The sequence below is a fragment of the Gigantopelta aegis genome, chromosome 15, assembly GCF_016097555.1.
Source record: "Gigantopelta aegis isolate Gae_Host chromosome 15, Gae_host_genome, whole genome shotgun sequence".
Classification (NCBI taxonomy): Eukaryota; Metazoa; Mollusca; class Gastropoda; order Neomphalida; family Peltospiridae; genus Gigantopelta; species Gigantopelta aegis.
This window is the reverse complement of record NC_054713.1, coordinates 20,881,634-20,899,853: the sequence shown is the minus strand read 5'-3', so window position 1 is coordinate 20,899,853 and position 18,220 is coordinate 20,881,634.

The window sequence follows — 18,220 nt, the reverse complement described above, 5'->3', positions numbered from 1 at the left end:
AATCTGTGTAAAGTCGTGACTATCAAATCTAGCCCATCTCTCGAGACCATGGATAAATTAGTTGATTTCCCAGTCATAAAGTCCGCACGCGGCGGTCCATTAGGAAGTACTCGGTGCATAGTCTGTCTGCTTTGGAACCAGCGGTAATTTGCCATAATAAAACCGCTCCCACCGTCCGAATAGTGGCCAGGAACGAGAAGGCGCGCCACTTATTAAAGAATGCCATTACTGGTGATGCTATTTACGCGGAGACATAGTTACAACCTAATGTACTGTCATGAGACATCGAGGGTATCTTCTTGGCTCGTGTCCCAATGGCGCAATCTAATTAAAATTAGCTCCACTATTACATGTGGATCTAACACCAGCCAGTTGGAGCTCATGTCCACCAATCAAAACCTTACTTGCAGAATCCTGCCAGTGATTTAAAAATAATTTGAAAACATTCCGAATTATCCTGAGGGTATACGATATGTTTCATGTGAATTACGAATGCCTTATTTAGACCAGTAGAACTAATTTTAATCGGATTGCTAACAACACTGCGTAGTCCCCAATGTCCAGGTAACATTTCGTCTGTAAATAATAATTTACTGGGAACTGGGAAACTCTTTTTACGTGCCCCTATCCACAAGGGTTCAGGCACGCCCACCCCGGATTCAGCCTCTGACTACGCCAGTGACCGACTCCGGGGCGGGAGGAATAATAATTTAAATATTGACCAATCACACTTTGCCTTTTATAACGTTATTTGGGAGCATACAAATTCTAAAAATATCGGGCGAGTCTATTTTAGTGGCCGCAGTACAGCGAACCATACCAATACGTACGGGGTGAGTTATCAGTCTTCAATTTTACATTAAAAATTATTTATTTATTTATAAAAAAAACCCTAACTAAATCAGTCTTCAGTTTTACATTACAAATTATTTATTTTATAAAATAAAACATGTTTTAAGGCATTCGTAATTCACATGAAACATATCGTATACCCTCAGGATAATTCATAATGTTTTCAAATTATTTTTAAATCACTGGCAGGATTCTGCAAGTAAGGTTTTGATTGGTGGACATGAGCTCCAACTGGCTGGTGTTAGATCCACAAGTAATAGTGGAGCTAATTTTAATTAGATTGCCAATGGCGCATTATATTTTAGGTGACCAGCCACTATTTTATGTATACAGTCCCAGTCTGGAGCTCTCAGTGGATGCACATATTTGTTTCGGCTATACCACTGCACGTGCTGTTCGTGTGCTACCCCGAATACTCTGACTGTAAGAGAGCTAAACGGACACTTGGACAGTTATCACGCTCTCTAACCACAGTGGCGCATCATATTGTAGGTGACTAGCCACAATTCTGTGTCTACAGTCCCCGTCTGGAGCTCTCAGTGGATGCACATTTGTTTCGGCTATACCACAGCACGTGCTGTTCGTGTGCTAGCCCGAATGCTCTGACTGTAAGAGAGCTAAACGGACACTTGGACAGTTATCACGCTCTCTAACCACAGTGGCGCATCATATTGTAGGTGACTAGCCACTATTCTGTGTCTACAGTCCCCGTCTGGAGCTCTCAGTGAATGCACATTTGTTTCGGCTATACCACTGCACGTGCTTTTCATGTGCTAGCCGGAGTACTCTTACAGTAAGAGTGTTAGACGGGCAATTGGACAGAAACCATTAGAGACCAATCTATATCAATACTGCGCAATCAAAAGATGTAAATTATTTCTTCTCCTGAATAATGTTCCGGTTAAATACGTATTTGCTAAAGGGTTTCTTCCTGTAGTATGTGTATTAGTGATTAATATGTGAAATTATTTTTTAATCAGGGAGCTCGAAAATGATCAGTGTAAAGGTATTTAACGTGAAACATAGGATTGTTGTTGTATTAGAGCGGGAATTTTTGACGCAAAGATGGCGCAAAGTTGTTATTGATTAGTCTCTGAGAGTTAGAGGAAGGAAATTTTTATTTAACGATGCACTCGACACATGTTATTTACAGTTATATGGCGTCGAACATATGGTTAAGGACCACGCAGATATTGAGGGAGGAAACCCGCTGTCGCCACTTCATGGGCTACTCTTTTCGATTAGCAGCAAGGGATCTTTATATGCACCATCCCATAGACAGGATAGCACATATAACGGCCTTTGATGTACCAGTCGTGGTGCACTGGCTGGAGCGCGAGAAATCTGAGAGTTAGAGAGCGTGATAACTATTCAGATGTCCATTTAGTTCACCGTCAAAGTACTCGGGCTATTTGTGTGCCCACTTGAGAGTCCTACATTTGTTTTACCTTATTGTTTTTGCTGACGATGGACGAGAGCCCGATATGTGAACTGATTGAATAAAAGAAAGAAAGAAAGAAAGAAATGTTTTATTTAACGACACACTCAACACATTTTATTTACGGTTATATGGCGTCAGACATATGGTTAAGGACCACACAGATTTTGAGAGGAAACCCGCTGTCGCCACTACATGGGCTACTCTTCCGATTGGCAGCAAGGGATCTTTTATTTGCGCTTCCCACAGGCAGGATAGCACAAACCATGGCCTTTGTTGAACCAGTCATGGATCACTGGTCGGTGCAAGTGGTTTACACCTACCCATTGAGCCTTGCGGAGCACTCACTCAGGGTTTGGAGTCGGTATCTGGATTAAAAATCCCATGCCTCGACTGGGATCCGAACCCAGTACCTACCAGCCTGTAGACCGATGGCCTGCCACGACGCCACCGAGGCCGGTCTGATTGAATAATTGCCTCCACGTCATTTTCCCGGCTGGTTTTAGTTAACATGTTCGTCGCATTTCGTATGATGGCCATTCTGTAGAACGTCACGGTTGTTCACGATTATTTTCGCTGCCTATCGTAGCAACACTGGAAGATTGACCTCCAGAAGCAATAAGAAGCAGGATCGACCACTTTTACTATTTCATAGACTGTACTTTCTTTTAATTGGTACAGTCTTGTTAAATATGTTATGAAGAACTTATAGCAAATAAAAATTGGATGTTAGGATTAGGCACATTGATTTATTAATCATCGGCTATTGGATGTCAAACATTTGGTACTTACAATCTTAGCGAGGAAACCCGCTACATTTTCCCCTGGATCTACATGACGTATCGCTATCAAGAAGGTAAGAGCGTTACTGACTTCCCCCAGCCACGGCGATCGATCCCTGACCGACTGCACGTCAAGCAAGAGCTTTACCACTAGGATACATCCCGCCGCTGTTAATATTTTTTACAATTTTATTTAACGACGCACTCAACACATTTTATTTACGGTTATATGGCGTCAGACATATGGTTAGGAACCACACAGATATTGAGAGGAAACCCACTGTCGCCACTTCATGGGCTATTCTTTTCGATTATCAGCAAGGGATCTTTTATATGCACCATCCCACAGACAGGGTAGTACATACCACGGCCTTTGATATACCAGTCGTGGTGCACTGGCTGGAACGAGAAATAGCCCAATGGGCCCACTGATGGGGATCGATCCCAGACCGACCGCGCATCGAGTGAGCACTTTACCGCTGTTAAGGATTCGAGTCCAACTGAATGTGTTTACGTAAAACAACCATACTTCCGACAAAGAAAATAAACATTGACATCTGTCCAGTAGAGCTCTTAGTGTTAAGGGATGTACCCAGGACAGTGTGATTGAACCTCAATAGAATAAATACTATTTTTCTAAATTCATATTATCGATATATTCAAATTTGTTTTGTCTGCCTATATAGTAGTTCAAAATTTAATTGAATATGAGCGGTAAAGCAAATGGCGGAAATGCAATAAAACTGTCTACAGACTTAAATTATTTATGGTATACAAATTATCGTGTTCCTATCCAATTATGGTTCAAATAGGCAGCAATAGAAAGTGTAAAAATGTGCATGCCTGATTACTCCAAAGGCAGCCCCAATATTACATTAGTGCATTAGCTCCATCTTCCAAATATCATCCGTGAAATCGATGCAAATGGTACTATCTATTACGTGCTCATCACCCACGTCTGGGGAATTTGGCATGTTTTCCAGTAGCATAGAACATTTTGAAACTGTGGGTTGAGACCATAATCATTGAAATTTGGCCAGGTAGGCGACACATGTTCTCAAGGGGTTGGCTATGAACATGCTATACTGAAGATATATGCAACCAGTTGCGGATCTAACGGGAGGAGGTAGGGGTAGGGTCCAATGCCCCCAAAATTCTGCAATTTTACGTTGGAGAAACCGAGAAATCACTTCGGGAACGTTTGTGGCCTTCGGCCACATGCCATTGGGGACCCCTCCTAAATGGATGTTCTGGATTTTCCACTGACAACGATAGATATATCCGATTTAGAACCAATCGTCCCTAAAACTGTTTTGAAAAATGTATCATACTGGGACATTTTAAATCAGCCTTTTAATCATTTTAAAACTGGATTCGAATAATCTTGTATATATAAAGTATATTAGTTTCTTGTACACTCATGTGAGACAGCACCCGTCGTAGATAATTTCGATCTCACTTCGGAGACTTGTGTTTGGTTATGACCAGGTCGCCACAGCCATAGCATCCAATGAAATGAGCAGGTCTGAAATTGATTGCTCTGTGATGTAAAATATAACCTGTATCTGATTGCTCTGTGACGAATAAGTTAAATTTACGTGAGCGCCGTTAATAGGTTTTAGTTGGACAAGTTAAAAAAATTATTTTTATATCTGTATGTATGGAGTATGGCAAAAGGATATATTTTTATTATATGTATGTATTAAACCCTACGTATGATTCAAATAATGTGTGTATTAGCGGAAGACTTCATAGTTGTTACCTAAGAGGAGGCAGGGGACGGAGATATGCGTGCCTGGAAAGATTATTCATGTTAGTGCATACTATGACATTTGAAATCAATACTACATGTATATCATTTTCAATTGCTTTAGAGTGCATGCTATCACATAAAGGCATACGTTCATGAGTGCATGAAGGGTATGTGTTCATTAGTGCATGCCATCACATGAGTTCATGAGTACACGCCATCACAGCTGTATACATTCCACTGAACTATATTATGCGCACGATTGGGTTTTCTAAGCTAATCTTGGAAGTGGCAGTCCTCTAAAGGGCGGTGAAAGAGGGAAAGAAAGAAATGTTTTATTTAACGACGCACTCAACACATTTTATTTACGGTTATATGGCGTCAGACATATGGTTAAGGACCACACAGATTTTGAGAGGAAACCCGCTGTCGCCACTTCATGGGCTACTCTTTTCGATTATCAGCAAGGGATCTTTTATATGCACCATCCCACAGACAGGGTAGTACATACCACGACCTTTGATATACCAGTCGTGGTGCACTGGCTGGAACGAGAAATAGCCCAATGGGCCCACTGATGGGGATCGATCCCAGACCGACCGCGCATCGAGTGAGCACTTTACCGCTGTTAAGGATTCGAGTCCAACTGAATGTGTTTACGTAAAACAACCATACTTTCGACAAAGAAAATAAACATTGACATCTGTCCAGTAGAGCTCTTAGTGTTAAGGGATGTACCCAGGACAGTGTGATTGAACCTCAATAGAATAAATACTATTTTTCTAAATTCATATTATCGATATATTCAAATTTGTTTTGTCTGCCTATATAGTAGTTCAAAATTTAATTGAATATGAGCGGTAAAGCAAATGGCGGAAATGCAATAAAACTGTCTACAGACTTAAATTATTTATGGTATACAAATTATCGTGTTCCTATCCAATTATGGTTCAAATAGGCAGCAATAGAAAGTGTAAAAATGTGCATGCCTGATTACTCCAAAGGCAGCCCCAATATTACATTAGTGCATTAGCTCCATCTTCCAAATATCATCCGTGAAATCGATGCAAATGGTACTATCTATTACGTGCTCATCACCCACGTCTGGGGAATTTGGCATGTTTTCCAGTAGCATAGAATATTTTGAAACTGTGGGTTGAGACCATAATCATTGAAATTTGGCCAGGTAGGCGACACATGTTCTCAAGGGGTTGGCTATGAACATGCTATACTGAAGATATATGCAACCAGTTGCGGATCTAACGGGAGGAGGTAGGGGTAGGGTCCAATGCCCCCAAAATTCTGCAATTTTACATTGGAGAAACCGAGAAATCACTTCGGGAACGTTTGTGGCCTTCGGCCACATGCCATTGGGGACCCCTCCTAAATGGATGTTCTGGATTTTCCACTGACAACGATAGATATATCCGATTTAGAACCAATCGTCCCTAAAACTGTTTTGAAAAATGTATCATACTGGGACATTTTAAATCAGCCTTTTAATCATTTTAAAACTGGATTCGAATAATCTTGTATATATAAAGTATATTAGTTTCTTGTACACTCATGTGAGACAGCACCCGTCGTAGATAATTTCGATCTCACTTCGGAGACTTGTGTTTGGTTATGACCAGGTCGCCACAGCCATAGCATCCAATGAAATGAGCAGGTCTGAAATTGATTGCTCTGTGATGTAAAATATAACCTGTATCTGATTGCTCTGTGACGAATAAGTTAAATTTACGTGAGCGCCGTTAATAGGTTTTAGTTGGACACGTTTAAATTTTTATTTTTATATCTGTATGTATGGAGTATGGCAAAAGGATATATTTTTATTATATGTATGTATTAAACCCTACGTATGATTCAAATAATGTGTGTATTAGCGGAAGACTTCATAGTTGTTACCTAAGAGGAGGCAGGGGACGGAGATATGCGTGCCTGGAAAGATTATTCATGTTAGTGCATACTATGACATTTGAAATCAATACTACATGTATATCATTTTCAATTGCTTTAGAGTGCATGCTATCACATAATGGCATACGTTCCTGAGTGCATGAAGGGTATGTGTTCATTAGTGCATGCCATCACATGAGTTCACGAGTACACGCCATCACAGCTGTATACATTCCACTGAACTATATTATGCGCACGATTGGGTTTTCTAAGCTAATCTTGGAAGTGGCAGTCCTCTAAAGGGCGGTGAAAGAGGGAAAGAAAGAAATGTTTTATTTAACGACGCACTCAACACATTTTATTTACGGTTATATGGCGTCAGACATATGGTTAAGGACCACACAGATTTTGAGAGGAAACCCGCTGTCGCCACTTCATGGGCTACTCTTTCCGATTAGCAGCAAGGGATCTTTTATTTGCGCTTCCCACAGGCAGGATAGCACAAACCATGACCTTTGTTGAACCAGTTATGGATCACTGGTCGGTGCAAGTGGTTTACACCTACCCATTGAGCCTTGTGGAGCACTCACTCAGGGTTTGGAGTCGGTATCTGGATTAAAAATCCCATGCCTCGACTGTGATCCGAACCCAGTACCTACCAGCCTGTTGACCGATGGCCTAACCACGACGCCACCGAGGCCAGTGTGAAAGAGGGATGAAACATCCTGTTACATATATTAGGGGAGTGGCGGCGCTCCTGATAGTGAACCATGGTAGCAATCACGTCTTTTCTTGACGTCCTCTCCACTCTACCTTGTGCAGACCTACGGTTTGTTTGTTCAGATTTGAATAAATATATATAGAAGGATAAAAAGGTAAATGTGTTGGTTTCCATGGTCTCTGTTCCGGCGTTCTCTAGGTTCCTACGACTGTACTGATTTGACGAAAATGTGGAAAAGATGGGAATAGAGCGGAACCAGAGGTGGGTTCTGGGCGAGAAATTTAGATCTGAAATAATGCCGTAATATTTTTACATTTAATAGATCTCGCAGATTACACTGGCGGCACTTTAGCCTACCCTAGAACCGACACTGTTTTCTGTGCGTGTGTCAAGTCGACATCACTCTTTTATGTCAGTTCACTGCATGATGAAATTCAATAAATACATAGCAGAAGCCTCAGATTTTGTTTTCGCAACGTTCTGTCACCAGGCTATGTTCAAGGGAAGGCCTCTTTTCAAGGCCGACTTCTATTTCTTTTTGTCATTCAAAATTTTATAGCATAGACTTGTTGTATGGGTTTCCTCTGGTGATTGCGTGTCAGAATTATACGCAAGGGTTTCGAACACGCGCATCCCGAGTCTTGCCTCTGATAAGATCGGTGGCCTGACTCGGGATGGGGGGGGGGGGGGGGGGGGGGGGGGGGGGGGGGTGCGTGTAGAGTTGAAAATGGGTAGAATTTTCAAAATGGCAATTAGTAAAATAAAGTTAATAGAATTAAATAAATAAATAAAACGAATTGACTGCTCGGCCGAATATTTATGACTATTTAATAATATTAAAAAAGAAAGTAATTTCGACATAAAATTTTGAACGAAGGTCTAAAAGTTTAAAGTCCGATCTATATGTTCACGTGAGTGGCCACGTTAAGGCCGTTTGGGTGCACAGCTTATAGGAACGAGATGGGTTGCATCCGGTCAAGAAAACCCCTAGATTGACAATTATTAGACGTTGAAAGTGTAGTGCTGTGCTGAAATACAGATATTGAGAAGCTACAATAGCAGAAATAGACATTTATGTAAGGACGGCGTCTATTCAAAGCAGGCCTCTGTTGATTTCGCAAAAGCCATGGTATGTGCTTTCCTGTCTGTGGGAAAGTGCAAATAAAAGATCCCTTGCTGCATTAGAAAAGAAATGTTGCGAGTTTCCTCTGATGACTATGTGTCAGAATTACCAAACGTTTGACATCCAATAGCCGATGATTAATTAATCAATGTGATCCAGTGGTGTCGTTAAACAAAACAAGATACAAACTTTTCTATTGATTTCGCGACGCTTGGAGACCCGACCTGTAATCGAGGCCGGTTTGTATTCAATGATTTACGGCATTAGTCTAGCTATCCTAACGCAGACATTTCCCTCAGGACTTCAGTATATGGACTTAAATCATTGTTTCCCAATCATTGTATCAATTAGTTTATATATACTGGCGAGTTAGTAGGACACGAGTTTGGTTTCTCAACCACACCTTTACAGTTACGGATACTAATCGGTCAGCACTTTGAGGGTAGTTGATGACATCACAGCAAACGAGACAAAATTTGCTTCTTGTTCTCTACGATGAAAAGGCCTGCTATACGTAAGTATATTACATTCAAGGAAAATAGTTTTTGTGCTGCTTGGCACCGTTTATTCATTTAGTGAAGCAGCTACAGAATGGACTGCCCACTGCAGTCACCTGGTCTCTTCCCAGTAGAATACATTGTGTGAATTAGGAAAAAGACTGCTAGATCACTGCATCTTCTTGACCGACTAGAGGCAAAACGTAGCCCAGTGGTAAAGCGCTCGCTCGATGCGATCTCCGTCGGTAGGCCCATTGAGCAATTTCTCGTTCCAGCCAGTGCACCACAACTGATATATCAAAGTCCGTGGTAATGACTATCCTGTCTGTGGGATGGTGCATATAAAAGATCCCTTGTTGCTCTGCTGCAGAGAGCGAGCGCTATACCACTGGGCTACGTCCCGCCCCAACAGAGAGAGAGAGAGACATAAAGAGACAAACAGAGAGAGTCAATGTCATTCAAATAACGAAGACGCTTGTTTGTCCCAATCTGTCAATTTTTTTCTAATCCTCCCGATTCGGTTTTTTTTTTTTTTCTCGCAATTTTAATATCCGCTATTTTCCTCGTGACTTAATTTTCTCCTTTCATGATTTCTCTGAAAAATGTTTTTTGTCACATCAGATGACGAACGCATACGTTCTTTGCTCTTTTGGTTTTCTTTCTTTCTTTTTCTTTCTTTCTTTTTCTTTTCTTTCTTTCTTTCTTTCTTTCTTTCTTTTAGTGTGTGTTTGTGAGTGTGAAAGTTACAGAGAGACACACACATAGAGAGTTGGAGAGAGAGAGAGAGAGAGAGAGAGAGAGAGAGAGAGAGAGAGAGAGAGAGAGAGAGAGAGAGAGAGAGAGAGAGAGAGCGAGAGAGAGAGAGAGACAGAGAGAGGCAGTAGACTGTAAAGAGACTTCAGTTTCCCACTTCCTCTCTTCTGTTCAAGGGCAGAACCTTGCCAACTGATAAAGATCTCGACTGATGTGCGGTCGATTTGAGACTGATCTACATCGGTGGACCGATTGGGCTATTGCTCGTTCCAGCCAGTGCATCACGACTGGTATATCAAAGGCCATGGTATGTGCTATTCTGTCTGTGGGATGGTGAATATAAAAGATCCCATTGTTATTAATGGAAAAAATGTAGCGGGTTTCCTCTCTAAGACTATATGTCAAAATTACCAAATGTTTGACATCCAATAGCCGATAATTAATAAATCAATGTACTCTAGTAGTGTCATTAAACAAAAGAAAACAAACTGTTGTTCCCAAGCTATAAGGAGACTGTCATATACATCCCGTTGTCTCCGCCCACACGTCCCACTTCCACGTGTATAGAACCTGGTGCCAATATTTTCCAATGTCAATGTCTTATAGACAAGAAGATGTTGTTTCCTTATTGTTGTCAGTTTCTTATTGGTATTAATTTCCGCTATCAGTTATTTCATCCAGAAGTTTTGTCCGTTTTTCTTTCTGTGTCCGTTAATTCCCTCCTTTCATGATGCACATCAAAGGCTTTCACATGCGGAGATGATAAGCGTATATTTAATGAAAGCTGCTATTCACCTTTTAAATATTTGTTTTCCCCAGTCTTCAACAACATGTTTTATTCGCTCTTTGTAGAAATGTCCGGCCTCGATGGCGCAGTGGTTAAGCCATCGGACTACATGTTAGTAGGTACAGGGTTCGCAGCCCGGTATCGGCTCCAACCCATAGCGAGTTTTTAAGAGCTCAATGGTAAGGCCACTACACCCTCTTCTCTCTCACTAACCACTAACAAACTAACAACTAACCCACTGTCCTTGACAGACAGCCCAGATAGCTCAGGTGTGTGCCCAGGACAGCGTGCTTGAACCTTAATTGGATATAAGCACGAAAATACGTTGAAATGAATGTAGAATTTAATGTTTATTATCAATATAGGACAAAGTCGCAATTACAATTTTTATAAACTCGCTTGTAGGATATTAAGGTAATCAAATTAAATGCACATATTGTGTGTGTGTGTGTGTGTGTGTGTGTGTGTGTGTGTGTGTGTGTGTGTGTGTGTGTGCATGTGTGTACGTGTGCGCGTGCGAGCGTGTGCGACAAATAATTTTTATTGCTCATGTCTTTTGCAGGAAACGTTTTTCCACTTCACACACGTTGGAGATGTATTACATAAGTGGCCGTTGAATACCATTTATCTTACAACGAGATTTTTTAAAACGTATCTTTTCGAGTTGGATACAATTTAAAACAACGAGTTGTAAAATAAATGGTATCAATCAGACTTGCACTGGCACAGCAGTTAACTTAAAGGCGCATACCCTAGTTTCAGCCTGCGAAAATGGACACTAAGTTTGGTTAGTCTAAAAACTTACAGCACATTTATATACAAAAAAAAGTATTATTATTTAACGACGCCACTAGAGCACATTGATTTTTTATCTTATCATCGGCTATTGGACGTCAAACATATGGTCATTCTGACACTGGTTTTTTAAAGAGGAAACCCGCTGTCGCCACATAGGCTACTCTTTTACGACAGGCAACAAGGGATCTTTTATTTGCACTTCCCACAGGCAGGATAGCACAGACCATGGCCTTTGTTGAACCAGTTATGGATCACTGGTCGGTGCAAGTGGTTTACACCTACCTATTGAGCCTTGCGGAGCACTCACTCACGGTTAGGAGTCGGTATCTGGATTAAAAATCCCATGCCTTGACTGAGATCCGAACCCAGTACCTACCAGCCTGTAGACTGATGGCCTAACCACGATGCCACCGAGGCCGGTATTCCATATACAGGTACAACACGACGATATTGATCTACAACGGCTGTCAACGGGTCACCTACTACAATGGTATGTAAAACTGACAATATTCCGCATATGTTTGAGATCGATTTAAGGACATCTTCATCAGCTGCTTCACGATGAAGCCAGATGATTCACTACAATTGACACTACCGATACTGACTGATATACATGCATAAGCTAACGGGGCAAGCGCAAGGGTTGTTAATATACTGAACACAGAAAGAACCTCATGTCGTAAAACTTAGGACACCCCTCTCCCGGTTAGATCCGTTACTGGGTTAGTTTGTAGTTCGTAATTGGAAGAGGTTTGTTTGATTTAATAGCTCATTTGTGTTCTATATATCAACCTACAATTCTCCTGAATTTCGAAATCCTTTACAATAATAAAAAATAATAATAAAGAAAGGAAGGAAGGAAGGAAGGAAATGTTTTATTTAACGACACGCTCAACACATTTTATTTACGGTTACATGGCGTCATACATATGGTTAAGGACCACACAGATATTGAGAGAGGAAACCCACTGTCGCCACTTCATGGGCTACTCTTTTCGATTAACAGCAAGAGATCTTTTATATGCACCATCCCACAGACAGGATAGTACATACCACGGCCCCAAAAAATAAATTAATAATAATAATAATAATTAAAAAGTCAAAGCTAAAGTCCCGGATCCAAACTCTGGCTGTTCAGAGACCGGACCCTGGACAGATATGCTTCAAACCTTAGTGGTATAGGAGCATGTTAAAATATATCGCACTCGCACTCAAAGCTGAAAATTATATTCGTGAATCTTTTGATGTCCAGTTTATGTTTATCAGGGGTCGAAAATCTGGCGTTCCGCACGGGTTTTGCAGGCCAACATCCCCAAAGGGCCCGGAGATTGTGTTGCCTGTTTTTCTGACGGACAGGCTATTATTTTGTATTTATATTTACACATAAGTTTTGTTAGATATGTTTAGTCAGGCAGGTTTTATTCGAGCCTAGGGCGGGACGTACCCCAGTGGTAAAGCGGTCGGTCTAGGGTCGATTCCCGTTGGTGCATATAAAAGATCCCTTGCTACAAATGGAAACAAATGTAGCGGTTTCCTCTCTAAAACTAAATGTCAAAATAACCAAATGTTTGACATCCAATGATTAATACCCCTGTATATCAATGTGCTATAGGTAGTACTAAACCAAATAACTTCCGGCTGAGTCATAGTTCGAGGTGCACCACAAGTCCTGTGATTTGTGATAAATGTGAGTGTGTTGGTTGTAAAACAAATAGCTTCATCTGGGCAAAATATTTATACAATTTTATTTCATCTGGTACCACTGTGTCAAGTAGCCTTGTGCTTGAAACATGTTTGGGATACCTGTTTAAAAAGTACTCAGATTTTTGTGCGGAACTAAGGTAGTCATACCCGTTATCTCTGAAATGAGTAGCTTGACCCCCATTTTTTTCTGATTGACTTTAAGGGTGAGGGGTGGTGTTTATGTCGATTAATACGCTGCAGGTAGGAGTTTTAGCCACACATGTTACTATTGTCGTCTATGAGATTTGATTTGGTAGTATAGACCCTTTATAATAGTTGTGTCATTGAACAAAACAAACTATAACTTTGATTCAAGCCGGTTTGATAAATGTGTCATAATTTCTTTTACACCTTTTTGTTTATCACACTGCCCTCCTTTCCTTTCTTTCCTTTGAATTCTATCTCATTTCTTCCCGATCTGGCAACTCCTCCTATCTTTCAACTTCTTTCGCTGTCCAGCTCAACACTCTAGTCCTTGTCTCTCCAACCGCGACAGGTGCTTGTCTCTTGTGGCTATCTGTGCCACGCACCTGCCATTCCTCATCAGCTTTTAGCTGTGGGCTTAGTCTGACCTCTTTGGGGAGTGTTCAGTAATTACTTCTGGCATTGTTATGATGCAATTGTAATTACCTACTATGCACCCCTACTACCGGCGGTCGTTGGTTAGTACCGTGGGTCAGACCAGCTTTATTAGCAGCAGAGGACGAGGATGCCAGGTGGGTGCAGGGAAATACAGACACTTGGTTTTTCAGGATATGTAACAAACAAACAAACAAATACTCGTGCCCGTTAAAAAAACAAAACACATTTATATTGCATACCCTTCTAAACAAAATGTATCCGTCTCGCTCATGCTCATTGGATGTGTTTCTAAATATAGCTCATAGGAGCATACATTCTTTAAAGGGACATGCCCTAGTTTCAGCCCATGAAAACGCACACTAAGTTTAGTTAATCTACAAACCTGTAAGACATATGGATAAAGTTACAACTGAGTAAAACATGAGACTGTGACTTTGAAATGGTGAAATACCTCTAAAAATATACTAAAACTCGACCAAGTAAAGTATGAGTTCAGTCAAAACTATGCCTTAGTGTTTAAAAACTAGTGTATGTCCCTTTAATGCCATCTAACAAATAACGTTTTAAAGTACCCCCCCCCCCCCCCCCCCCCCCCCCCCCCCAAGCAAAAGCACCACATCATACTGCTGTTATATATGTGGCAGCATACCACATGCACAGATTGAAATACTACAGATGTCAGCCTACTTGTAGTTATCAAATAAAGGTTTCAATAGGCATTACTGTAAAAACGTCTCTGGTTTAAAGACCCATTTCTTAAACTGGACTAGGTTAAGCCAAGGCACGAAGTAGCGATACGGGCAATGAGTGTGTGATAAGAAAAAAAGAAGAAAAAAAAAGAGTTTGTTTTGTTTAACGACACCACTAGAGCACATTGATTTATTAATCATCGGCTATTGCATGTCAAACATTTGGTAATTTTGACAAATAGTCTTAAAAAGGAAACACGCTACATGTTTCCATTGTAGCAAGGGATCTTTTATATGCACCATCTCACAGTCAGGATAACACATACCACGGCCGTTGATATTCCAGTCGTGGTGCACTGGCTGGAACTAGAAAAAACCCAAATGGGCCCACCGATGGGGATCGGTCCCAAACTGACCGCGCATCAGGCGGACGCTTTATCACTGGGTAATTGTGTAATATGATGCATTCGGGTTGCTTATGTAGTGACTTCAAGTTTCAAAACGAATTATTTTCTTTCAAAAATACATTTTACAGGGAATCATCGTAGAAACTTCGACAGTGTATATACTACCCCTACATAATTTCCTGAAAACACGCCTGCAATGACCGATGCTAAATAAACCAATGTGCTCTAGTAGTGTCATTAAACAGAACACACTTTTAAACAGTCTGAAGCTTTTTTTCTCTAGATATTGCCGCTTTAATTAATTATTCAGACACTAATTAGTGAACCTCTGTCCCTTGCAGGCCGGCGGCAGTCCAAGCAGTCGAGTTACGTGCCCAGGGCAGCATACTTGATCCTCTGCTAGGATATAATCGAAAAAACAGTTATATCATCAAGCTATCGCTGAGAGGGCTAATTAACCGATACCGTAGATTCGTCTAGCGCTTCTGACAGAAAGGGGGAAATGTCAAAAAAAAAGAGTAATTGCATTACCGATTGTACTGTCTCAGACTTGGTTAAGAAGAAATGGACAGACAGTCGGTTCCTACCTGGTATCCATTTAACTAATTAAACGTGTCTTGTGTCACGCGTACAGTGCCATATAACGCTTGTTTTTCTTTATATTTATTGTGATTAAAACAAAATAATAATAATAAGAGAAAACAACAAAAAGTTAAAGTTTGCTTTGTTTAATGACATCACTAGAGCACATTGATTTATTAATCATTGGCTATTGGATGTAAAGAAACAACAAAAAAGAAAGAAAGAAGAGCAAAAAAAAAAAAGAAAAAAAAAAGAAAGAAAACTCACAAAGATTGGAAAACGCAAAAACAATAACAAAAACAAAACACACAAACAAACAAATAGGCCTAAAGACAAAAAAATAAAAATAAAAAATAATAATAGCTCCCCCCCCCAAAAAAAAAAAAAAAATAATAATAATAATAATAATAATAAAAAACCCAAAATAAAAACTTCAATAATAAATAAATAAATAAACAAATATAATAATTGAAAATTGACATATTTTTCTAATTTTGCATTTATTCGTGATAAATAGCTACAAATTAATCGACCCAACCCGTAATCTTAAAGAATCCTATTATCAGTATTAAAACTACAGAGTGTTGCCGCTCGGCTGAAACGTTCACTTTCAAAAGAATCCGGGGCGGGACGTAGCCCGGTGGTAAAGCGCACGCCTGATGCGCGGTCGGTCCAGGATCGATCCCCGTCGGTGGGCCAATTGGGCTATTTCTCGTTTCAGTCATTGCATCACGAATGGTATATCAAAGCCCGCGGTGTGTGCTATCCTGTCTATGGGATGGTGCATATAAAAGATCCCTTGCTACTAATGTAAAAATGTACCGTTTTCCTCTCTGTGACTGTGTCAAAATGACCATAGCCGATGATTAATAAATCCATGTGCTCTAGTGGTGTCGTAAAACAAAGCTTTTTTTTCGAAAGAATCCTTGAAAAAAACAGAACGTAAAGAGAGAGAGAGAACTCTTCGTCACGTACCCATTGATAAAGCAATCTGTGCGTGACTCATGAGATACGATTACAGACTTCACTCGATGAGATATAAATCATATTTGACCCAAAACAACATGAAATATCCTCAATATCCTATCTGTGCGATGATGCATATAAAAGATTCCTTGCTACTAATGGAAAAAATTTAGCGGGTTTCTTCTCTTGGACTATGTCAAAATCACCAAATGTTTGACAGCAACGTGCTCTAGAGGTTAAACAAAACAAACTAACTTGTTTAATGTATGTCTTGCATGTCATTTCTAGCAAACTCATACGATCAAACAGTTATAGACCTAAACAGGAAGAAACCGTGTATATGACATTACTACGCACCGAGACTACCCCCACCCCACCCCCACCCCCCACCCCATTACATAGCCAGTGATGTAGACATCTCACAAGACAGAAATCAGAAAATCCTGATAAATGTTTTGTCTGTTATACGGTTTCACGACAGGCGTGCTATTCCATCATGACAAGGCACCTGGTCAGACGTCGGCGGTCACATGGTTGCACTGCATGAATCCGGCTTTCCATTTTATATATCACCCACCGTACTCCCCAGATCTAGCTCCGTCTGACTAACACCTGTTTCCCCAACTCTCAGAAAACAAGTTAGCTGGTAGGTAATACGCAACTGATAACAATGTCACTTCCGCTCTGGAGCAGGTTTTTTTTATTCTTCCTTAACCTGCAGGAAGAATCTATTTTCTTCCGAGGGATTCAGACACTTGTACTGCAACACCGTCGGAAGAAGTGTGAGGACCTCCAAGGTGCCTACTTTGCTGCAAAGTGGCAGATATGTATGTCCGCAGGTGTGTGGCACGGATAACCACAAGAATTAGTTCGAGAGACAAGAACTGGATGTGGAGGTGGATAGCGAAAAACAGCTGAAAGATAGGGTTTGCTAGCTCGGGAAGATATGAGATGTCATTCGAAAGAGAGAAAGAAAAGGGGGAAGTGGGATTACAAAAAAAGTCCGTACTAAACAAAAAGAAAGAAATGTTTTATTTAACGACGCACTCAACACATTTTATTTACGGTTATATGGCGTCAGACATATGCTTCCCACAGGCAGGATAGCACAAACCATGGCCTTTGTTGAACCAGTTATGGATCACTGGTCGGTGCAAGTGGTATCCCATGCCTCGACTGGGATCCGAACCCAGTACCTACCAGCCTGTTGACCGATGGCCTAACCTCGACGCCACCGAGGCCGGTAAAAGTCTATACTAGGTACTCCGATAACCTGTAGACCAGCACTCGTGCCCACTGTGTAAGACCGACAACTGATATTGGTGCTGTAGTAACGACAAATCTTGCTAGCACAAGTAAAAAACATAATTATTAAAGTTTTGTCTTTTATTAATGACTTACTATTCATGAAATTTGTACAAGTTCATGTAACTTTAACATTGCAGAACACATTACATATAATAACGCATGTCCTTCATTAAACATTTAAATTACGACTGTGCGGCAAATTATTTTTACAATTTCAAACGACTGTACGGCGATTATTTTTACAATTTCAAACGACTGTACGGCGATTATTTTTACAATTTCAAACGACTGTACGGCGAATTATTTTTACAATTTCAAACGACATACCCTAGTTTCAACCCGTGAAAATCAACACTAAGTTTAGTTAATCTACAAACCTGAAACACATTTGGATAAAGTTACAATTGAGTGAAACATGAGCCTGTGACTTTGAAATGGTGAAATACACTCTGAAAACGGACTAAAACTCGACTCCATAGCTGTTACTTCTCAGACGCACGTGCGTTTTTAAAAATATGAGAAATGCATTTTGTAATATTAAAA